The following is a 26,293-nucleotide window of genomic DNA, read 5'->3' as shown; positions in this document are numbered from 1 at the left end:
CCCAGGCCACATTTTTAATTTTGCTTCTAAGTAGATATTTTTTCCATTGTTTCATCATCTCTGGCATTAACTTTGCTTGCACTCACTGAGCATTCACTATGGGTTGAGGTGCTGTGTAAAATGCCTAATAAATATTATCTTGCTTACTTCTCTTCACCTCTCCAGGTAGTTCTTCTTATCATCACTTTGCAGTAGAAGACATGGAAACTTGACATTTGGTACCCAGATTCAAAGAGCCAGAATAGAAATTTGAACCCAAACCTGCTTAATATGAATTTGGTGTTTCTGACCCCCAGTCTATATTGCTTCAAACTTAGGAACTAAACTGGCATATTGCTTTATTCTTAGACAAACTTCTCCGAGTGGGAACTTTCTTAGTTTTTCTGACACACACAGAGGCATCTAGCACAGACAGGAACACATAACAGGGCCCATTGGATGAGCAGATTTGGCAAGAACATGAACTTTCAGCAGACTGCTACCATAAGCAAGGCGATTGGCCCAAATTTAACATATGGCATTGGTGAAGTGATGACGTGATTATACCCCAAGTGGAAGAACCTATTCTACGCCTGTCAGGGATGTCCAGTAGGTTAAGAGAATTTTGGAAATTCCCTTCACTGATGTTACCATAACATGGAAACTTTGGCCAGCAAGTCACCTCGCTGAAACAAGTAGTCAAGAAAATATCAGCGCCTGTAACTACAAAATGTACACAGTTTCAACATCCAACCAGTCGTCACAAAAGTAGCCCCAAGTAATTCCACGAAGGAGTGGTCTGTGGTCATAGCCCAGTCTCTCTGGGCCTGTTCCCTGCTGCCCTCAACCAATCCTTTGGGGACACTAAAGTGCGGGTTCACAGAGCCCCGCCCTAGTACGAAATTCCAAAGCACTTATACTTGTGTTTAATGATAATAATTAAGGATTAAAAAGCCCTCTTCAGTGCACACAGGTGAAGCATTTTATTAGCCATGCAGCGATGGATCATTTCTGAGATCAGCACATCTTTAAATATAGTTTCTTGACTCTGTCTTGTCCACAGGAGCACCAGCATATACTCAACAGTTTTTTCAGACATTAAGCCACTGCTGCTCATTTGGAGTAGACTAAAGCCCTCTGGGATCTGTAAGCTCCAGGGGAAGAAATCACCCACAAGACTGTCCCCTACATGTGTCCGCTTTCAGTGAATGAGCTAATTCAGACTTGGACAAGCAAATGATTGAGGGAAAGACAGAAGGCACCACTGATGAAAAGCAGGGCCCCAGGGGCCCAGATTAGACTTTTAGAAAACCCCATCAGTGAGGCAAGGCACCTGGGAAGAGTTCTTGGTCCCCTGTGTACATCCTGCTTTGCTGCTGAATATGGTGCTTGGCACAGGGTAGGCGTCTGTGGGTTGGATGAAGCTGTTTCCAGCTCACTGGCACAGGGTCTTCATATAAAATGAGCCTGTAGCTGAGGCCAGAAATAAGCCAGATTATAATTTTGGCAACGTTTTTAGAGTTCTATTCTCAAAACCTAGTCTTGGCTTAGCCCATTTTATTCTTCTTTCCCCCTCTAACTTTCTGGATCTGAATATGGGTCTTTCGTGTGAGTAATCCACCACTTGGCCTCCAAACTGTACTTTCCCAAGGTCAGCATGACACCGCATTATCTGTGTTCTCTCTGTTCACATTGTGCTCTGGCCAGACTGCCAGTGTGACACCAGAGTTTACCACCCCACAGACCTGCACACCCATTGAGTGTAAGATGGCCTGAAATGGTCATCCACCGGCTCTGAGGATGGGCAAGGCTGGCAGCAGAGGCCTACTCTTCCCACCCCCATGCTCTTAGATCTAGGTACCAGCGGCTTCCTCTCTCAGCCACCTTGAGAATGTAGCTAACGTCATGTGCTGTGAGTGCTGTGAGTGGGAAGTTTCATTGTCAATTGCCACCAACACCATCAGAGGATGAGGATGTCTGTCGGCAGTGGTTCTTCATCTTTGGGGCAAACCAGATGTACTCATTGAGCTTTTTAAAAATGTGATACGTTTTCCCCAGCACTCAATATTCTAATGCAGCCAGTATGAGAACCTTTATCTTGATAAGCCCTCTGTGTGATTTTTAATATACATTGCACTAGTCAGACTAGACGAGGCATTGGTGGCAAATAATCTCCTAGCCTGGAAGTTTTTTTCTTGCTCAGACACAAGTGCTTCTTCCAAGACAGATACCCAAATGTGTCCAGCATGGAGGTAGGGGAAGTCCCAGAGGAGAAAACTGAGGCGTGCTAAGGTGGGGACTTTCTCCATCACAAAGAAAGTTAGGTTAGAGCACTTGGTCTTCAACTGGTGCTTTCCACACTACACTACACTATCTTCCTCCTTCCAGCTTTGAATAATAGGAATCTAGTGATTTTTTTCCATCTTCAGAAAAATAACATGTTAGGCAAGCAGGTATGAGAGAGGAATAGAATCAAAGCTGAGGTGAGGGATTGGAGAAGAGGCAGCCAATATCACCAAAAAGTGCCAGATGGGAATTGCGTTGTCTTTGTGTTTTAGGGATTTTGACTTTGACAATTAAGAATCTTAACACAACATAAAAGTATTGCTTTTGAATTGGAGAGTGATGTGAGGTCTTACCAAACCTAGTTTCCAAATGAAAAGCATAAGTCCCCCAAGTAAATCCTAATCGTGGTGGAATTAGGTTATGGGCAGGGGTTCTTCTACTACTTTGCCTTCCTAAATGCTTAGTATCCTTTCCTGGAGCAGCTTATAGGATCCCAGTAAAGAAAATGTATAAGCTTTTCAGCCCAGCAAAATCTTCCACTTAGCCTTTGTTTCTTTTCTCACAGGTGTTTCTAGTACTCTAAGCTTTTGACAATGGAACAGGAGACTCTAGGAATTGGTTATAGACCAATAGCTGACATCATTGTGGGACTCACAGGTTCTCAGTAAATGGTTGCAATGAATGGAATCTTGGAGAATCTACAGTTCCCTGAACTCCATGAACTATTCTACCATGTAATGTATTGCTCAAGATAAATTAATCTCATATGGCAAATAGCCACTAAGATCTTGATCATTTTTCCATCTACAAACAGTAACGTATTGAGGGATTACTTTTGTTTTAAAAAAAACTCTAGAACCTAATATGCTGGAATCTCTTTGAGGACCCAGACTATGCTATTTATCTCTTCAAACCTAGTGTAGCGCCTTACCCAGTATATCCCACTTAGATGGATGAAGGTCGGCCTTCCCCTCTCCATCTCCAACCCCCTCTCCTTTCCTTTCTTCACACTTTAGCAGTGGCCTTCAGTAGCTTGTCAGGGATGCTGCAGGTGTCATGGAGCTGAGCAGCCCAGTGAGGTTTGTGCCTGCTGCTCTCTTAGTGAGTTAGACATCTATGTCAGGCCAGCTGGTGCTATGATGCATTCCACAGCAGATCCCTTGGTATATGTTTTTTCCCCCCCAGTAAATGACACAGCCCATAACGAATGTTCTGTGGTTCTGGGGTGCTAATTCTGCCCCTTTCTGCTTCCCTCCTCCTCCTCAAGTTTCCTCCCCCTCATCCTATGTCATTCTGGTGTATATATGCGTCATTAGCAACCTCTCACTGAGGCTGGAACATCGCTATCATCTATGAATAGATTTTAACAACCTCCTTCAAGCTTCCTCTCAGGCTGCACTGACTCAGCTACACTCAGAACGGGGAACACTTTGACTGATGGCTGCTTTGCCATCCTCAGGTGTGACTATGAGAATACAATCCAAAAGGTGCAGGAGAACCAGGCTTCCTGAAATAATAATCCACCACAGCAACCTTAAGGGAAGAGAGTTATCGTGGATAGTTGTGGGTGACATGATTGTTCATGCTATGAAATTAGGGACTGATAAAGAGACATCTTTCAGGTTTGGGCTTTCATCTGAAGATTAAAAGCAAATTGCTTTCTCTGAGAATGCATATTTAGAGAGCTGGTTTGCAACTAGCCAAATGGAAGGCAAAGCAGCTTTCCAGAAGGCAAATCTGGGTCATGAATTCACAAGTGATGGTTGTTATGGCTCTCACACTGAATCTGAATTCACAGCTACTGCCTTTAATTAGTGACAGGACAGTCACCAGAGCAGCCAGCTGCAAAACCTGCCTCTTCAGGCTGGAGAGACAAGAGAGACCATTTCTGGCTCAGGCAAACACAGCTGCTTCACGCACCCGGAATGTGTGGGAACAAACTGGGCTTGCATCTTATATAGGATGAAACCAGCCAAAGAGGTTTTTCCAGAAAGAGGTAACCTCTTGGCTGTTTATTAATAGGACAGTGGATTCACCCGATAAAAATGTTTGGTGGTGTCTGCTTAATTGTACTCAGGCAGTTATTACTGCAATTAAGGAACCTGCAACATTGCAAAACCTAGTCTAGACTAGTATTAAAAAGAACCTGTTTGTGATTACTTTTGGTTAGGAGGAGATAAACAGTTCAATCCAGACTCTCATCCCAGTATTTACTTGGTTTCCCTCTCCTCCCTTCCCTTTGAATACCTTTGACTTTCCTAAAATCTGTGATCATTAAGGTTTGGGTTTTTATATTCTTCATCTGGAGGCTAACCAGAAAGTAACTAGAGTGGGAGCAGGAGCAGCTTCAGAGTCAGGTAGGAAGGTGGCTGGGAATATATCCAGGTCTCAAAATACCACCTCTTACGGAATCTCCTTTTCCCCTGAGACACCTCTACTTCAGTTACAATGAATCTTCACTGCTGGTGGAGTCTCCCATCATGTGCTGTCATACTTCTTTGTCTCTTCTTCATCTTCAGTCTACAGCCACGCATTATTTGTTATTCTCCCTCCTTTCTAAAGTCAGCCTAAGTGAAGAGTTAAATGTACCTTCTTAACATGAAGGTACATTTCATCACTGAAAGGTCACAGCATTTCCCATCCATTCATTTGTGCACTTACCTAAGTGAATCCTTAGATTGTTATTTAACAGTTTGATGGGTGTTCATTATCTCCGAAATCACATTTTAAGTACTTGGGAGCGGTGACATAATTAGGAGTCTGTGGAATCAACAATAGATTCTAAAACAGATAGGGTCTTTAGGAAATTCTTGCAGCTAGCAGATGCATTTTTTTTAATTAATTTTCTTTTTTTGTGGTTTTAGTTTCCTGAAAAATGGTGTGGAAACTACAGGTTTCCTCATTTAACCCTCACCCCACCACATGCCCCCAACTCTATGTTTCCCCAATTATTGACTTATTCCATTAGGATGGCACATTTATTGTAATTCAGTTGTACATTCTGCAGGTTTTGATAATATATACCGCTTTATATCTACTAAAGAATAGTTTTATTAACCTAAAAATCTCTAGCATTCCACTGATTCATCCCTGCCCCACACCACATATATCAATACGTGCCAAACTTTGCTATCTGCTGAACTTTTTATAGTTTATAGCTTTATTTTTCCACAATGTCATAAAGTTGGAATCATGCAGTATGTAGTCTTTTCAGAATGGCCCTTTTCACTTAGCAATGAGCAGTTAATAATATTTCGTGTTTTTTCATGGTTTGACAACTAATTTTTGTATTGTCTAATAGCACTTCACTGTCTGCTTTTACCTCAGTTTATCTATTCACCTACTGAAGGGCATTTTGGTTGTTTCCATGATTTGACAACTATGAATAAATTGGCCATAAATATTCATGCTCAGTTCTCTGAGCTTTTGACATCTGGAGACCCTAAACTCTCCTGCATACATAACTCAATAAGATAATTTCCTTTGAAACTATATGGAGAAAACTAGTTTTCATAAGACTGCTAACCTGTATCCGCTCCATATTCCAAATTCCCTTATGATAACTGTAAAACCCTATGACTAAAGTGGGAAAATAAGCTTAGCATTACTATTCAGAGTAGGATATCCAAGTTGCTATTTCCACTAGGAAAAAACTGAGACTAGAAATGTCATTCTGAGTCCTTGACATCTGGAGACCTCGACCTCACATTCTCAAACACAGACAGCACACCTACAGGAGCTCACCTCACCTGGGCCACACCTCAACCAGTGAGGTCAGCAAGAGTGTGTCACAGGAGATGATTCTCTTTGATGTGAAACTTACTGGCCAAGGGTCTTTCCTTTGCCATGTGAGAAACATGGTTTATTGCTGGCCTTTGAAGAAGTCAAACATTGAAATTACTGTGGAATATTTTTACTCATCTCCCTTTACCTATAATGGGAAATTAATCTGATCACTGACCATAATTGTTTCATGTATGTATGAAATACTTATGAGTCTTATTTTCTGTGACTTTCCAGTGTATTACTCAAATATGTGTGGGGTGGGGGGGAGTGAGTTTTGACCACAGCCTAACTTAATTTCAATTATTTTAAATACATTTTAGATTCTGTAGCTCTGGCCCTACGCCACTAGTTACCTTTGGCTTACCTATTGAATAGATGCTAAGTATAAAAAATACCATTTGATCCACAGTTTCATGTCCCATTTAATTATATTCATCTGTTTCAATTAAGGACGAGCTAAAAGAAACTGATTTTAATAATTGTGTTTTCTTGGGCAAGTGTACTTGGCTTCCACATTGGTCACTATAGAAATGACTCATCTGGCTGTTATTGTTTAGCTTTTTCTATCTGCTCTGGCAAAAAGTGATTAGTATACTGAATAAAGACTCTAAGGCTAGAAAGTTATGATAAGTACATTCTTGGGTCTTTATTCCTATGGGAAAAAAATTATGGTTCAATTAAGAGAGATACTTACAGGTTAACATCTTTTACCAAATAATTATTAAGTATTCTTTCCAATGCTCCCTCAGTGCATACCCAGACATGGCATTATAACTGGCAGAGAACCCCAGCATAGGTGAGCTATGGGTAGGTGGAATGGCTACAGCATCACTTTCATTTAGAGGAGAATATAACCTTTTACATTTTTTTTTAGATTATTTATTCATACAGAACTGGGGTACAGGCCAGAGATGGGGAGGATGAGAGAACCCACCAGACACAGAGTGGGGAACACAACAGACAGATCGATGAAGTACACTGCTGAGGGGAGCAGCGGGCGAGTCATTAGAGGTCGGCCACGCCAAGTGGTCACTCATGTGGAAGGTTTAAGCTTCTTAGTGCTGTGCTTTAACCCGCCGAGCCACCAGGGAGGGCCACCTTTTACATTTTAAAAATTCTATACCAAATCTACAGAGGCTACTAAGTAGAAATTACAGTTCAGGCTAGATAAAATGGAAAGAAGATTTATCTCATTCAGCAGGAGTCTGAAAGGATCCCATTGCTCGAAGACTTAATACATCTTGCTGTCTTCATTAATTTGTTAGTTGTAATTAGAAATTCTTCGATGATACTTCAAAGCAATATTTTCTATTTTAAATTTGTCATTAAAATTTACTTTTAGTAATCAATTTTTCTTACCAAGGTTAATCAGAAATAAAAACTTTACACTCAAGTTAAAAATTTCTAAATAAAAAAAGACAACTCAATTTAAAATTAGATAAAGGCCAAATGAACTGAAATCGTATATCCACACAAAAACCTGCACAGGTACTTTCTCTCTTTTCCCCAGTGCTGCTAGGAGGTAGCCACCATCTCTACTGGATGTCATGAGTGCTCCTGGATCCCTCACAAAGCCCAAGAGTATCAAAAAGAGGGTAAAAAAAGTTCATAATAGCACCAGTCAGACCAATATGTGAAAATTAAGCATAACTGGCTGAAACCCAGAGGCAAGCATAACAAGGGATGCAGAAATTCAAGGGCTAGATTTTGATACTCAACTTGGGTTACAGAAGCAACAGGAAGAAAAAGCCCAAACGGCCTGATGGGTAGGAACCGGAAGTTCCTGGTGCAATCAAGGAACTGAAAGTGGCACTGATGTATAATCCATGTTACTGTGTGAGATTACTCACAACATCTTTCCAAGACCCACAAATCCAATGTGAAAGAGCAGCAGCCTACTTGGGTTTGATAGTCACCAATGCCAACACCAGGCCACACAGCAAAAACAAATAAGAAAAAAGTTCATGCACACATGTATTGTGTTAATAAAACTATAAATCTGTAAGGAAAAAATTAAATAACCCACCTGCTCATGGATATATAGAGCAGTTTTATTTATAATTGTCCAAATATGGAGACAGACAAGATGTTTTTCAACAAGTAATCAGATAAGCAAACTGGTGCAACCATTTAATGCAATATTTGTGCTGAAAAGAAATGAGTTGTCAAATCATGAAAAAATATGGAGGAATTTTAAATATATATTACTAAGTAAAAGAAGTCAATCTGAAATGACTCCATATTTACATTTTGGTTGTAAATGGAAAGGGCAAAACCATGGAAACAGTAGAATGACCAGTGTTTGTCAGAGGATGATTAAATGGAGCACTAGGCCTTTTAGGGCAATGAAACTACTTTATATGAAACCATCATGGTGGGGACAAGTTATTATACATTTTTCAAAACCCATAAAACAAGCTAGAACTCATTGGACTTCAAGAATGAAACCAAACCTAGCAGCTCTCCTTCCAAGACTGCCTACCGCTGACTACACAGGCTCTTCTTGTAACAAACCTGTTCCATGCACAGGCAACGCTTCTGCCCACCAGTGACTATAAGTGCCTCTTGCCTCTTTCTCTCCTTTCCTGGGAAACCTGTCCCTTTGGATCTATATGAAATATATATATATATATATATATATATATATACACACACACACACACACACACACTCAAACACACACACCTATTATGTGGATGTATGTGTGTGTGGAAACTGAACTGTGGTTGCTAATAATTTGACAGTGCTGGTTCATCACTTGATTATGGCAGATGTATCACACTGGTGAAGGGATGTTGATAGTGGAGCGTACTGCTGCAGGGGAGGTATTTAGGAACTTACTGTTCTATCTTTCTGTGAACCTAAACGCAATCTAAAAAGTAAAGTCTTTAAAAATGGGGTAAAAAATAAGCCCATTTTAATGAATGGTCAGTGAACACATGAAAAGGAGCCTCAACACAATTAATCACCAGGAAATGTAAATTCTAACTACAATGAGATACCATTACACACCCACTAGAATGACTAATACTACAAAAATTGTCCATATCCAGTGTTGGCAAGGAAGTAGCACACTTATAACCTTTAGACATTGCTGGCAGGATATAAAATAATGTATTCACTATTTCTTATGAAGCTTAACTATTTACTTACCCAGCAATTCCCTTTTTTGAGAATTAGAAACATAAAAAGAAGAGGGATGCAGAAACTTTCATACCGGTTTTATCCATAATAACCCCAAGCTGGAAACAATTCAAACATATAATAACTAGTGAAGGGATAAACAAATTATGGTATAGTCTTACATTAAATTCTATTAAAGTAAAATGAACTGCTAATTCAGGCCACAACATTGTTGACTCTCACAGTAATTATGCTGAACAAAAGAAGTCAGACACAAAATAGCTCAGATTGCATGGCTGAATTTATATGACATTCTATACCAGGCAAAACTAATCTATAATGATGGAAACCAGGTCAGTGTTCATTTGGGAAAGAGGGGAGACAGATTGCCTGCAAAGCAACATGAGGGACCTTCCTTGGGAGTTTGAAGCATTCTATAAATTGAACGGGTTGGTTCTTATACAAATGTACCTTTTGTCAAGTATAAAGACACCTTGAAAATGTATGGTATATGAAAACTATATATCAATATAACAGATTTTAAAAATCAGGTTATTTCCAGAGATGGCAAAACATACCCTATGCTCGTGGTAAATATTACTAGTCGATTGTGGTATATTTTTCAGTTTTGTGGCATTCAAACCCATTGTTCCAGGTAGCCACTATGAACCTTAGGGTTGATCTGGTCCTTGAAATCTCTTTGCTGTTCCAGATACAGGTCATCTGAGATACCTACCAGATACACCTATGTCCCAGAACAGAAAGCAAAACCAGTTTGTGGACATTCAACGTGTGCACTCACATGGGTGTTCATGTTCACAGTGGCCCGGTATTCTAGAAACTCCCTGCTGCTGCTCTTGTGTTGGTATGATGGTTCTCAGAATTCATGCGTGTATGCATGCTGTCCATGTGTCTGTGCTGTGTGTATGTGGGTATGTGTGTCTGCGGTTTGGAGAAAGAAAGGGCTTTTTATGTTTGTTTGTTTCAGAACTAATGTTCTGACGTCATCATCATGAAACAAAAGATTTTCATTAAGGGCCCCTCATATTCATGATGCAGGAGGCCTACAAAAAGGCACAGCTGTCCTGGCAGCATGATTCAAGCCATGCAGCCTCTGGAACTGGTTCGATTTTGGTTTTTAATCCTTCCTTTTCCTAAGATACAAAGATAACATTAGTTCCTTATTACTTTTTTTTTTTTTTCACCATCTGGCAAATAGGTTGAAGAATGTTTTGTGATGCAAATAGACAATTATATTTTCTTTTAGTCATAAAGCAGTAATTGCTATTTTGCATGGGTTTGGTTTCTAAGTCTTAATTTAGATGTGTGTTCTCCCCTGGGCCTGTTAGAGAAGTGATGGCCTTTAACTACATTTTAAAACACAGGATGGAGCATTTTTGTTGATGGACCGAGTTCATATCGTTGCTTTTGAATGCTATTTCTTATCTTTTTATTTGTGTTGGCCTAGAGTAAAATGAAAACTCTCTGTATTACTGTTACAGGTTAAATAGTACCCCTGAAAAGATCTGCAAATGTGACCTTATCAAAAATAAAGTCTTTGTAGATGATTGAGATAACTTGAAGCCATTGGCTGGGCTCCGATCCAATATAACTGGTGTCCAATGCTTAGATTTCTGAGTCCCAGACCAAAACTATACAGCTACTTGTAGCAGGAGTGGGGACGATGACCCAGGTATCTATTTTTCAAAGTTCCTCCAGGTATTCTGATAAATTAAAGTTTGGTGAGTAGGCTGACCAAAACTATCAGGAACCCCTGGCTGGCTGCCAGCATAACAAAGGAATAACTCACAGACTGACACCTGCCTGGCCCTTGTGTGTGTCTCCAACCAGGGTCTCAAGGGACCACCTCACTCTGCTCTCACCTTCAGAGAAAAGAGCTGCTCACAAGTTCCAGCATAGGCGAGAAAATCCATGCATTATTTACAAAAGGGATTCCTGAAGCCAGAATCTTCCAATGAAACTGCTTCACTCTACCATTCCCAGAAGGAAGAACAGTTTTTAAATAAATAGTTGCTCTCTTAACTACAGTAATTTTTACCCCTCTCTTTATCCCAGGATTACCAGGTTATGCACCAAGAGTTTCTAGCTAGCCTAGCTTCCTTAAAACTACTTTCAAACTGAAAACTATTACTACACTGCATCAAAAGGTAACTTCTAACTGTTCCAAACTCCAGTAATAACTGCATTAGATAGCTCAAGGCTCCAAACTCTTTTGTTTCCCTCTTGTTAGATTCCTCATTTTGTGCCTGAAGTTCACAAAATACAGTGAATAACTATGCTATAAGGGGAAAGGGATAAAACCCAAGATAGAACAGACTGGAATAGAAAGAAACAGGCCATGGAATCACCAACACTTGGATTGGGTGGAATTTGGAAATTCCTGTGTAAACCTGGAGTTCCCCAAAGTTTCTACTGGAAAGTGACTGAAACTCCCCATTGCTTTTGATGTTATCTGTAAGACCATAGGTGGTATTGGAATTCTATTCAGGGCTATCTCAGTTGAAAGCTCCTAGCATTCCTTACTTAACAAGTTCTTTATCTTCATGGAATTTCCTACCACCAACTTTGGTGTCTGGTCCATTGGGAGGATTATTTGATGAAAACTTAACATCATTTAGGTGAGGAAGGGAACTTTAGAGGTCTCTGTCTGAGAAATACTTTTTAGCATTGTAACATAAGATTTTCATTGGACAGCCCAAGAAAAAAGATCTTTTTAAACCCTGTTTTCTAGTTATTCTTTTTAAATAGAAATTCAAATGCAAATACAAGTGACTCCAAATCTCATTCAGCATCACAGCACTGATTTTCCTGACTTGAGAAAATTGGACCCCAGGGGTTACTCTTGACTACTATTTCTAGGCCCAAAATCATAAAATGTAGCTCCATTTTATGTTTTGCTCCTTTGATTAAAATTCCCTTTAAATATAGTATGAATTTCCAACATTTCCACCAGTGCTCAGGTTCAAGAGGTAAATGCTTGCAAAATATAATACAGATTTCTGTTCCCATCTTCACTCCTTCCCACACACAGACTCCAAAAGTAGATTGTTCCTATGAAACATTTTCTAAGCTGAATTACCATAAAGCAAAGAAGCAATTACCATCGACTTATATGGAAATTTTTGAGCATTTCTAGACCCAGAAAATAACCTATCAAATCATAACAAATAATGCATAACACATAAAATAACACTAACCTAAGTAAGAATGTAAGAACACAAGCTGCATGAAATAGTCCCAGGGAAAGATCTTGGCAGTGCTTCTCATTGCTCGAGTAGAGAGGAATATATAAAAGTAATTGCTGAATGTTATTTTCTCTTTTGCTTTTTGTAGTAAGAGAAGTAACATAATGAGAAGTTTTAAAAAGTGAGGGTACCTGTATCTCCAGCATTCCAGAAGCTCCCTGGTGCTGCTCTTGTGATGGTTCTCAGCATTCATGTGTGCATACATGCTGTCCATGTGTCTGTGCTGTGTCCATGTGGATACATGTGTCTGGGGTTGAGAAAGAAAGGATTTTGTTTGTTTGTTTCTGAAAGCAGAATCAATACATAGATTTATACAAAATCTATATTCCTTTACAATTGCTTCAACTTAATTATTTTGACTTGTAGAATAATTTTAATTTTAAATTTCTAATCACTAGCCCTAGTTATACACTTGTAAAATGGAGACAGTTGTGCAGCAAGGGAAAGGGAGAGAAATTATTCAATTTCAAGCTTAAGTTTAAGAAAAACTAAAAAGATAGGTTAAAATCTCAAGGCACCTTCCTCCAAACAGGCCAATGTTATCAACTTTACCAGTTTTCATAAGATCTCTTATTTATTTGTTTTTGTTTTTTAAAAGGTTTATTTATGCATACAGAACTGGGGTACAGGCCAGAGGTGCAGGGGTGGTGAGAGGATTCATCATAGAGTGGGGAGCAGAACAGTCAGATCGACAAAGTGCACTACTGAGGGAAGCAGTGGGCAGGTCTATTAGAATAATATTTAAGATTATATTTTGTTATTACATATACTAACTTCTTGCTTTCAGGAAAACGTTCCCCAGATATGTCAACTATTTCATAAATTGACCTATAGGTTTCCTCTAGTTATTTTATTCTGATTTATGCCAATTTAACAATAAATACCACACACCCACAGTAAATAGTCTCTTATCACCACCAGATTAAAGGATTTAGTATTTTACAACAGAGAAATCCATAGTATTTAGTAAAATATTACTATATCATTATTGCACTGGCTGAAATAAGGATAGTTATTGGTGCATAGACAAATTCAGATAAAAAAAGCCAACTGAAAGAGGGAGGAAAGGAAAAGCTAAGTTATATTAAAATGAAACATTTTTTAATCAAAAGTTGTCAGGCCTATATATTGAAAGAAAATGATTAGAGTTGCTGTCCACGTGAATTAGAATTATTATTGGGAAATTGCTAATTTAATAGTTGATCATAAAGTGGAGGTAAAAACAGGAGGCTTAGTCAATATCATTCAGTATTGGAAGGAGAATACTATTTTCTTTTTTTTTAAGATTTATTTATTTGTGCATACAGAACTAGGGTATAGGCCAGAAGCACAGGGGCAGAGAGAGGAGTCACCCAAGATAGAGTGGGGAGCAGAACAGGCTGACTGACAAAGTACACTGCTGAGGGGAGCAGCAGACTGGTCAGGAGAGGTTTGCCACGCCATGTGGATCACCTCCAGGGCGGGGATCGAACTCATTGCTGAAGTGGCTTTAGCTTCTTAGTGTGCTGTGATTTAACCTGCTGTGCCACCAGGGAGGGCCTTTTCTTTCCTTTTTAATTATTTATTTGTGCATACAGAACTGGGGTACAGGCCAGAGGTGCAGGGGCAGAGACAGGATTCACCCAAGACAGAGTGGGGAGCAGAACAGGCAGATCAACAAAGTACACTGCTGAGGGGAGCAGCCGGCGGGCCAAAAGTCTGCTATGACATGACGCTCTAGCAGGGGATCGAACTCGCACTGAATTGGCTGCAGCCAACTTGCACTGCATGGCCACCAGGGAGGGCCCTCTTCTACAAAATTCTTTGTTTCCCCAGGAAAGACATTTCTACCTTAATTTAAATAAATAAATAAATACAAGCAAATACACAAAATAAAATCACCACTAGGGACATAATATCAACAAAGTCCTATGATAGTTAATTCCTACTAAAAATATAATTTAAATCTCCAAAAATTTTTGGACCACAATGGCAAGGATGCCAGGTCCTTTATCAGGAGTTTTTCAATGCGTTGTGTTTTCTCTTGACCTAAAAAGATCCAAAATGTTCTGAATATGGCTTGTTCATCAAAGTCATGAACAAAAGTGTTGACTGAATGTTACTTTTGGGAAATACTTGGATATTGGACTTTTTGCTCAACAGCTGTTTTTTATTAACAAATTCTGGTCAATAATGAACTAAAATAAATCTTAATTCACTTCCTTAATTCACCACCAATAGTAAATCTTAATTCACATCTTGGTGGAGCAAAATAATTTCATTCACCTCTCTCTTGACAAATCCAGGACATCTTCTATCTTAATAAACCTATTAACTTGGCATGGATTTAAGCAGACTAGATGTTTGCCTGAGTTAGAAGTCATTTTTCTAGATTCTAAAATCACATAAAACCATCTTTAATATTTGTATGTTAAATCCACTGGCATTGAGTATTTTTTTTTCAAAATACCATACTTTATAAAACCACATATCTTATATATATACAAGCTACAAATATTATCTTCTTAAGTTGTATTTTGTAATTTTTCTAGAAATATTCTGATTATGTTGGACAGTAGCTGTATAAAAAATATGCTTGCAATTATAACATTTTTTATTTTGGTTTTTACTTGTGCTTTACTCATAATAAAAATCTGTATCAACTTGTCTCTCTTTTCTCTAAAGAGAAAACTCTATAAAACTGTTTGGTCTATAGATCATCTATATTTGGCCTATTCTCCATAATCCTATGAAAACAAAGCTCTTCTGCACCAAGGAATGAATTTAGGATACACAATGCATTTGCTATAGAAGAAGTATCTTTACATCTTGGCTGGATTATGTAAGTGGCCACTCAAATTGTCTTCTTGTTGGAAAAAGACATATTCAGAAACAATGCTATTTTCCTCTGTGGTCTTCTCTTTCACAAATATAGACAGCTCTTGTTACCTATCAAGTCTTTGCTTTGTTGATGAGTAGATAATTAATTGCTTCAATTTATATAGAATTACTCAGAATTTAATCACCTACAACATTTTTAATAATATATATACTCTTAGAGAACTCTGAAAAAATTGAAGAAATTACTTTCTTATTCACAAGTCTTGATTGAAACTTAAATAATGGTCATTTGGTTATTTACATGGTTACTCTTTAGGAAATAAGGCATTCATCTTAGCAGTTTTTAGGATTCATTTGAGAACTGCAGACTCACAAGCTGATTGTAATTTGTATAATCTTTGTTATCTGACCTGTAGCTAAGCAGAAGAATCTAGAAATTTCAGAACTCATTATGTTGGATTTGGATATGAGGGTGGAGGATAGTACAGGATAAAGAGTAATAGAAGACATTTCTATCATTTTTCCCCCAATTCTGAGCCAATGAAGAAGATAGGATAGTACCTATAGATTAATAATATCATGTTTATTAGCGATAGAGTTAATTGGAGAATAAGAACAAGGTATGGGTCTATGGTCAAATAGAATTGCAAATTCTTTTCCCTAAACATTGTTATACACCATGTGTTCAGGCAACAAGTAAGGGTATCCCAGGGTTAGGCCACTTCTAATAAGTTCCATGTGCTAGGCTCTTTCTCTGTACCTCACTGGCCATATAGTGCATTTCTTCTAAGGGAGAAGTATAGGGAGAAGGTCTAGGATGTTCATTACTTTCCAAAGAAAGCTTTTTTTTTTTTTTCTGGATTCAAGTAGGAAAACAGGGAGCAGGAGAAAACACTTGCCTATTTCTTCTATTGAATGCCTATATAATCCACATTCTTATTTATCTATTAGTATTCATTCTCCCCACATAGGTCTCCAGTAGCACAGACATTATTTCACTAAGGAAGGGAACTTTCTCAAGTTATTGGCTCTTTCATGGTGGTTATGCAAGTTTAAATAAATTGTTTCAATATCAATATTGAAGGGATGCAGGAATTTTTTCTTTTTATTCAAAGTCATAATGATGTCACATTATGTCCTGTTCCAGATTATTTTTCTGGTTATAGAGTGTGTATAAATCTTTCATGAGGATATTCTTCTAGACTGTATGAACTTCAGTTTATGCTGATGAAACTATAAATTGATGCATAATTAATAGGTGTTTTTAAATATGTATAATATATAATCACAGGGCAGTTTTTTAATATATGAATTATATTAATTTAAGATGCAAACAATGGGTTTTCTGTCCTTTCCTTCTTTCTAAGTTCTATTGGCATTAGCTTTTTTTAAAAACAAAAAAATGACTAAATGTACTAAACAGTGAAAAATGTTATGGGGAAGGATGTCCTAAAGGAACTCTGCAGAATCTTGTGGACCCCACCCCCTAGTCCAGCTTTCTGGACTTTATCCCCTACTCCAGTGATTGGAAACTACAACTCCCAGAAGTACCAGGGGGACAGAACTGCGAGGGCCCAAGGGCGGAGCTAGCAGGAATTCTGGGACATTTGGGGGATAAATAGGGTGCAATTGCATCTCTCCTTCTTTGGTTAGGGAAACAGCTTTCCTGACCGTGTGACTCAGTGTTTTCAGTCAGCCTAGCCGGTAAGGTATTCCAGTTACTTTGTATCCCTCTCTCTTTCCCTGGATTGTTTCCTATTCCTTTCCCCTTTTTTAAATAAACCTATTATTGCCCCTTTGTGTGTACCTGTAGTATGACTGAATTTTGAGCTTGTGGGTGAAGCCCACAGACAGGTGGCCCAGTCTACTCTGGGCTACCCTGTAACAAAAGCAGCAAAAACTGATCAATCCTCTTGTTAGTTTTTTTTTTTTTTTTAAGATTTATTTATTTGTGCATACAGAACTGGGGTACAGGTCAGAGGCTCAGGGGCGGTGAGAGGCTTCACCATAGACAGAATGGGGAGCAGAACAGGCAGATTGAAGGGGTACACTGCTGAGGGGAGCAGCGGGCGGGGCCAGGAGAGGTCTGCTGTGCCATGTCGTTACCTCCGGGGCAGGCGGGAATCGAACTCATGTGAAAGTGGCTTTAAACTTCTTAGTGCAGTGCTTTAACCCGCTGCGCCACCAGGGAGGGCCCCCCTTTTGTTAGTTTCTTAAGAAACAGTGAGTCGCTGGAGACTATATTTCTTGTTGTCGGTTCTGATTATGTCATATAGTTTTGCTCAACTGTCTCCCTTAGTTTAGGTTTACCTATCACAGAATCGTAAGTGGTGTGAAATAAGAAATTCATTTTTAAAGAATTCTGAGCAAAGGAGGTAGGCAGCTGCCTGCCACAGAATGTGCTCGTACACAAAGTTCAGTGATGAGGTTAGTCAGAAACATCTTGTATAGACTTCTGTCTCCAAGTGAATTAATATTCTTGACTTACAAAAGATGAAGACAGCGGTTCCTAAGTCATACACCCCTTTCTGGATGAAAACTTTCGAGTTGAATGAATGGTAATAAGATGTTCAGTTGCGAATATTCACTATATGTTATCTGCTTGCCTACTATTCATAAAAGAAAAAAATCATAAATTCAAATATGAAAGAGAGAGCCCTATTTAAAAGAGAGTGCTAATTCATCATGTCATATTTAATTATTTTCTTTTAATGCATCAGTATCTGTATTGTTGTCTGTATAAACAATGCAAGTAATAAGTTCTATTGAATCAAGGTGGTCAAATAGCCAGTGATTAGCTTTGCTTATACATAGGGACCACCTTGAGGATGGTAATTTAGTAAAGTAAATTTGTTATTGTTTAATCTTCCTGATGTCCTTAGTTCTAGATCAGTAGTTCAGTGTTGTCAATTTCTCCTTTAAAAAGCACATAGTTTCTTTTTGTAATTTGTTTTTCTTCATGAACACTGATACAAAATATTTTAAACATCTCAAAAACTACAAACCGGTATTTTGAAGGGAATTAGGTAAATGGACTCTCCGTGTTTCCTAGTCCAGGCCTACAAAATGTTTTCCTCAGAAAGAAATGAAAGCCAGGTTATTTTACATAATTAAAAATGCAACAGCATGTGGTACATAGCTAGGAGTTTTGTGATGATAAAAATGCACCTCCCTGTCCCTAGCCCAAGACACTCATTTTTCAAAAGATTGCCCAAGTAGTATTTTTCAAAAGTGGTCCTGACAGAGGTGGTCCTGAAATGTCTTTCTGACAATATTATTAAAGCTATTAATAAAATATCGTAACTGGGCTCTCTCTGGTGGCACAAAAGGATTCTCCACAGCCACTGCTCACATGGCGCAGCAGACCTCTCCTATTTCACCTGCTGCTCCCCTCAGCAGTGTATTTCAGTAGATCTGTCTGTTCTGCTCCCCACTCTGTCTCTGGTGAGTCATCTTATCCCCTGCACCTCTTTAGATATCTTTACCAATGGATTCCTTAGAACCTTGTGTTCTCTACTTCTGATCTTTGTGTATCCCTCTAGTAGCCCTGGTAGTTAGATTATTCCTGGAATCAATTTCTTTTAAACTCTTGAAATAACTGTATGTATTAGCCTCACCTAGCTCTGTAACCCAGTTCTTATATGCACAAATAAATCTTTAAATTTTTAAAAAAAAATAAAAATGAAACTACTAATATATGTGCCTAGACAAGCACTAGATTTTTCTGGCCTCTCTGTACTGGAATTCCAAATACTGGCTAGCAGATACATGGCCCTCCTCTGACATTTTTCTGCATTCAAAGGAGCAAGGTAGTTATGGCACTAATATCACAGTTTTGTTTCATACTTGATACCCAAGAGCACCTTCAGATCCTCTCTTAATTTTCATAAAGGGCTCATTTTCCCCTACTGGAAGGCAGTGATCCTCAGGTGAGCTAGTGCCTAGGTGACAGCACCTGGCAGGTAGCACCTGGAGCCTCCCCTTTAAGGAGAGGCCCATCCAGGAGAACTGGGCTTTCCCCAAATTTGACCTGAAATGTCCTTGGTTCTTAAACATCTGCTTAAAAGACAGTATATCCTGGCTCTCAGTACGGATTATCTGAAAAACATAATTTATCACAAAACACTGAGACAGAGAAAGGAAAACTAAGTAGCCAAGAGACTTCCTCCTGGCTCTAGCATCACAGATGTTGTTTTGAATTTAATGGTAATGAGCAGTCAGCAAGTAGCGCACCTACAAAGTGCTGAAACCATTTTCCCTGGGAAATCTAAGTTTCCATTTTAAAGAAATGTGACTGTTTGCAATTCGTTATCTCTAATCGCTGAGCAAACTTCCCAGAGCACCAAATCTCTTAGTTTCTACAAGGGATAAAGATTTTCCTTATAGTAATTAGAAGACAAGAGGGGGGTTGGGGCAGACAAGTAAACTAGAAACAGAATTTTTCCCTGGAGGAAAATCCTTTTTTTAAAAAAAAAAAAAATTATTTATTTGTGCATACAGAACTGGGGTACAGGCCAGAGACTCAGGGGTGGCGAAAGACTTCACCAGAGACAGAGTGGGGAGCAGAACAGGCAGATGGACAAAGTAAACTGCTGAGGGGAGCAGCAGGTGGGTCAGGAGAGGTCTGCCACGCCATGTGGTCACCTCCGGGGCAGGCGGGGATCAAACTCATGTAGAAGTGGTTTCAGCTTCTTAGTGCAGTGCTTTAACCTGCTGCGCCACCAGGGAGGGCCTTTTTTTTTTTTTTTTAATAGAACGATTTGTAGGGTATTCTTGTATGTAAAACTGAGAATCTCAGTTGATTTCTTCTTGTATTTTGTTAGAAAATAATTAATCTCTGATGCACACTATGATTTTCCTAATGGTTTGAGACACAGAGCAGGCAATGTAATATGAAGTCAGCCCTGTATTGCCCAAGATGGGGTAGGTAGATGGATGTGGTTTCCTGAAAATTAGAGGAAATAGAGCATGCCGTTTGTCTCATTCATCTGGAAAATGCTCACCTGTCTCTTTAAGGACAGTTTCCTCTTGTCCACATACCTTTAAGGTTACAGATTCTTAGAAGAGTTCAGATCCCGGCTTCCCAGGAGCACACTTAGAGGCCACATAATTACTAATGGTCTGCGGAACACCTGTGTCTGTTTGCCCTCTACCTTCTGCCTTCTGCTGTGGGACAGCCAATCGCACAAAGGACACGCTCTTGCCCTTTCCCCGTTTGGTGTCCAGACTCCAGCTGAGTTGCATTTTTTGCTATTTGCTTTGGATCTGCCTTTGGCTGTGAAAATTTGTCAGAAGGCAGCTTGGATAAATGTTATCTGAGTGTCCTTGGTGGTACCTCGGATGGGAAAGTGGGGCAGCGTAGCGCATGGTTAACTACTTAGACCCAGGTGTTAACTGCCATGTCACACTGAGACCACAGAAACCTGACACTATTAAGCAAACAGTGAAAATTAATACTCACAATCAAGTCACTTGGGAAAACCTAAAGCAACGAAACAGATAACTTTTACATACCTGAGAAAATGGAATGTTGTTTTGTTATAAACTTTGAAAAAGAATGCACTTTGGTTCTTTATTAATGCAGACTATTTATGGGTTGTGCCCACACTTGCTCTGTATGTGTATGTACTTCCTTGTGTGAAAAGGCACAGCCAGGAAACCAGTTTATCTAAACAGTATTAAAATGGGGGCAAGGATCAAGCCAATGACCTCCCCCTGCCTGGCAGTAACTATGTGTGTATGCTTTCTCCCACGACTATGAATCCACCTGGAAGGACAAAGGAGTAAGTATTTGTTACTTGAGGCTTTGAATCTTAAGTTTTCCAGAGAGAGTATTTCTACTGAGCTTGCATGCTTTTCAGATACACAGTGGTGTAATTTCTGCTCTCAACACTTGGCATATTTTTTAATTCATAATCAATTAGATACCTCCTATGTGGCATGTCTGTAATAGACATTAGAATTAGAAAGCCATGGAAGAAAATTCTACCTGCCCTTGGAGGGTATCACAGTTTGATGGAAAGGTCAGAGCTCAATACTGATCATTTCAACATAAGATTGGCAAGTTAAGTGAGAACTAAGAACTGGTACTCTAGGGGTCCTAGAGAGCTTGAGGGAGCCAGCAGGGAAAGTCTCTGGTAGGAGGTTACTATGAACTGAGAATTTACCAGAAAATATGAGAAAGGGAAGGATCATTTTGGTTGGAGAAGCATAACATAGGCACTAGGAACTTGAACCACCTGAGATGCCATAAAGTATTGCCCATCGACAGAATAATCTGAGATGAGGCCAGGGAAATAGGCAGGCAACAGATTATGCTAAGGAGTTTGGATGTTATCCTAAGGGCTGTAGGCAGTTGTTGAAGGATTTTAATGGAAAGTGACATGATAAGATTTCCACTTCAGAAAGTTCATTGTGGCAGACTTGGGGAGGACAAATTGGAAAAGGATAACCTTGAAGGTAGTACAAAATAGTAGAACATTGTAGTTGGAAGAGAGAAACGTGGAAAGGACTAAAAAATTTGGATTAGTTGAGCAACAGCAACACATATATTACTGTGTGTGCAGTCACTGAACATGAACAATGAGTGTGCATGGTGTGATGAGAACGTGAACAATTATGCTCGCCTACTTTGTGTGGCCATTGTCTGTACTAATAAACAATCTTTGTTAACTCCCAAGCATCATTTAAAATACATTCCTAAGCACAGATGTTAGTTCTATAGAGGGCCTATAGTAATTAATTGTTATTTCACAAATTTCCCCAAAACTAGGTCTGGGGAAAAAATTAATTCCTCCACCTACTTATCTACACAGAACTTGGCTTATGAATTAGATAAACAGAGATAAGGAAGCCCCAAGTTAATGCTTCCTCTCCCCATCAGATTTTATTTTTACCATCTTTGCTTGAAACTATGCCAACCTGGTAATTAAATTCCACAAAAATGTCAGTGGTTATATAGACATGCCATGAGTCACATTGGGATTAACTGGACTTCTCAATGATTTACAAAATGTTGCAACTCTAAAAGCCTTTCAATGATGGAAGGACTTTTGGGGATTCCCTTATGTGAATTATTTGATAAATATAGTAAAACTAGTGTTAGATAATAAGAAAATAAAATTGTAAGTACTGGCTAAAATGTTTGATTCACAGATTCTAGAATAAGGATTATATTTCTTCATGACATCTAGTCTACTGATAATTTATTCGTAAAATACTTTGAGCAGCTTTTCTACATTAAGCACTATGCAACGTGTATGTGTATATTGTATAAAAGCATAATTTCTCATTTAAGGCCTCACTTACTATAAGGTAAGCAGTCTCTAAAAGTTAAAATCAGGATTCACCCCAAGATGTTCTTCCATAAAATATAATGCCCTTTTCTTTCTCCGGTTCATTCTACTAGGCCTGCTGTCTCTGGGAGAGAGGCACAGTCCCATGCCAGATAGGACCTTTCAGGCATTTAACCAACATTGTGCCTCCATTACACAAGGAAATTTTTACCCTACCTCATCTGAATATGTCAAACAGCTTTGGTTGTCAGTCACAGATATATGGAAGAGAGAAAAGATACAATTCTCTCCAGCGTGTGGAGGTAGCAACTAATATCATAACTTATTTTAAGCAGAGCCCTTAATATATGCTAATTATTGAGCTAAACATGCTACATTATATAGTTTAGTCTTTACCCCAATATTTTGAAACACACCTATCCTCATTGTATAGATTAGGAAATAAGATTAAAGACATTGAGGAGTATTTTCAATGTCATTTGACTACAGAGTTGCTAGAGCAGGATTCAAACTCCTGAACCTACATCCTGAACCCAGGGTTTTAAGCATGATAGTAGAATGTTTTGTGCTTACAATCATATTAAAATAGAGGACTCAAAGTTGCTAGTACATCAACAGTCACTGGTCTCTGAGGAGATAAAAGAATTTGTCCCAGAAATTAAATTAATACACTGCTTGTTTTATTGGGAAAGTTATGCTAGTAACTATAGTAGGTTTCTATTTTGGTTAAGCTTCTACTTACCCTGCTGCAGCCTAGTAACAGAGTCATAGACAAGAGGCCGTGGTTCATAGACCATATTTGACTAGCAACATGTGGCTGCTAAATTTATCTGACAAAAATGTATCGATGAGGCTGTAACAAAACATGTCATGAACTCATAAATACATTGAAATTAGCAAATATTTCATTAAGAAATGAAGACTTTTCATATTTAATTTCTTTATTTGTATATATTTTACCTGAAGTGTAGTCCCCATAGAATTTCCACCACCAATTCACCTGAATCTTTAAAGATACAGAGATCCTCTTGAAAAATTTTTCATCCAAAGTTGTATTCCAAAATAGCTAACCTTTTATTTAGAATTCTGATATAAGTGGGATTCTAAAACTATACTCTGACTTTGACTGCAATACTTGTAGTATAGTATTCAATGATTTGGGCACAGAATATATTAGTTTAAGTCAACAATTTATTCATATATACTTTGAAAGTATGAATAAGGTGCTTCCTAGAAATACTATAGAATTCAACAGATTTCAAATCAAAATAATAAAAAAGAGAGAGAAGGCCTCCTTGGTGGCGCAGTGGGTTAAAACACAGCACTAAGAAGCTAAAGCCACTTCCGCATGAGTTCGATTCCCGCCTGCCCCGGAGGTGACCACATGGCGTGGCAGACCCGCCTGCTGCTCCCCTCAGCAGTGTACTTCGTCGATCTGCCTGCTCTGCTCCCTACTCTGTCGCTAGTGAAGCCTCTCGCCACCCCTGGCCCTCTGGTCTGTACCCCAGTTCTGTATGCACAAATAAATCTTTAAAAAAAAAAAAAAGGAGAGAGAGAATCAAATGAATAATTGCCTGATTTTTCATAATCTTTAATAAGGCTTTAATGGGATGTTATAAAGGTATTTAGAAAAACATGATCCCCATATATTATCAGTTCTGTGATCAACAGTGTTTTTGACAGTCTTTGATTGATACAAGGACATTTAGATTGGTATATGGAAGAAGTAAAAGCATCACTAGATACTTCCTTCTATGTACTTTCTCTTTCTGTCTCCCTGTCACAACCCCTCTAAAACAAAAGTCAATACTTTCCTAAATTCTTTTTTTTTTTAAGATTTACTTATTTATGCATGCAAGAACTGGAGTACAAGCCGTAGGTGTGGAGGGTGCAAGAACTCACCAGAAACAGAGTGGGGAACAGAACAGGTAGATCTGAAATATACTGCTAAGAGGAACAGTGGGCAGTCAAGAGAGGTCTGCTGCAACATGCAGGTCACTCCCTGGCCAGGGATCAAATTCATCCTGCAGTGGCTACGGATAGCTTCATAGTGCTGTGCTTTCACCTGTTGTGCCATGTGGTAGGGCCTCTTTCCTAAATTCTAAGAAGGCAAGAAAACAAATTAAGTAGCACTCAGTAGCAACTTCAAATTCAGTAGAGATAAAGTTTTTAATTCTGTGTATATACTTCACATTGAGATTATGTATGTGTCTAGCCACTGGTCTTAAAACATAATTTACAATTTTTTTAAGATTTATTTATTTGTACATACAGAACTTGGGTATAGGTCAGAGGCTCGGGGGCGGTGAGAGGCTTCACCAGAGACAGAGCGTGGAGCAGAACAGGCAGATCGACGAAGTACACTGCTGAGGGGAGCAGCAGGCGGGTCAGGAGAGGTCTGCCGCGCCATGTGGTCACCTCCGGGGCAGGCGGGAATCGAACTCATGCGGAAGTGGCTTTAGCTTCTCAGTGCTGTGCTTTAACCCGCTGCGCCACCAGGGAGGGCCCCATAATTTACAATTTTGAATGATGTAAATGAAAGAATATAGTTACTATATTTTCACCTATTGCTTATCAGATGTTTTTTTCAGAAATGCAACATGAATCTGCCTAATGAAGCAGGAATTATTTATATGCAGTATTAAGTTTTTAATCCAAAATGTTTGCTGATGGAGCTTGATGGGGTCATACTCAGCGAAATAAGCCAGAAAGAAAAAGAAAAAATGTCAAATGGTACAAAAATGATAACAAAAATGGAATTAAAAAAAAAGAGAGAGAGTAGTTATAATAAAATCAAAATCAAAATCATCAGGCAACTAGATCAAAGATATTTCCTAGGGGAGGAGGAGGGAGAAGAACCAGGACAGGGGTGAGAAGAGCACAAGGGACTACAGTGATGGTGCGCAGTACACGGGGGAATGGGTGGTGGGGATTTTACCGGGAAACCATACAGTGTACAAAAATGAAGGATGGTGTAGTGAATATATTTTTTAAAAAAGTTAACTGAGCACAATTTATGTACCCCTTTTTTGAAAAAGTCTTAGCGCAGTTTCTGAAAGGCATTAACTGGAAAACAATATCATTTTTCCACTTAGGCATATTTCCATTTCCATAATTCTGCTCAGAAATCAAAGGTTGTGAATGTCATTTTTTTTTTTTTTTAGCCTTCTCAAGAACCAGTAGGCAATTATACTGACCCTGGGGGCAAAAGGAATTCACCCAAATATGTGAGTTTACCATTCTGCAGACAGCTCATGCTTTTATATGCCCAGTTAACATGCATTGCTGTCGTCATTACTGAACCCAGAACAAGGGTCCTTTATTTCATGAAAGATATTGCCCTTAACTGACAGACTAGAGGATGTTAAGTGTTCAAAGAATTCTTACAAACGATGATATATTCTTTTCAATTTATCTTTCAGAGCATAATATTGAGGTTCAGTGGGGGAAAAAAGCTTTTGTTGGCATTGGCAGCTGATTATGGTAACATCACTTCTTTAGTGATATTATTGCAATCATCATCTGTTACATTATAGACAGTGGTGTACTTCAGTTAAGTGGCTTAACAACAATTATCCTTTTCATAAGTATAACCTTTTCCAGTTCCAGGACTGGGTGATTATTCTCATTTTGCCACTGAGAAAACAAAATGAAGCACAAAGGCTAAAACGTTGTACAACATGGACTTGGAATTGTCTATCTAGGTTTATATCCTTTCTCTACAGCTTGTCAAATGTA

Source organism: Condylura cristata, unplaced genomic scaffold (assembly GCF_000260355.1).
Source record: "Condylura cristata isolate star-nosed mole 26May11 unplaced genomic scaffold, ConCri1.0 scaffold00007, whole genome shotgun sequence".
In the NCBI taxonomy this organism is placed as follows: Eukaryota; Metazoa; Chordata; class Mammalia; order Eulipotyphla; family Talpidae; genus Condylura; species Condylura cristata.
The sequence above is the reverse complement of the archived record's forward strand: the minus strand, read 5'-3'. Positions refer to the sequence as shown.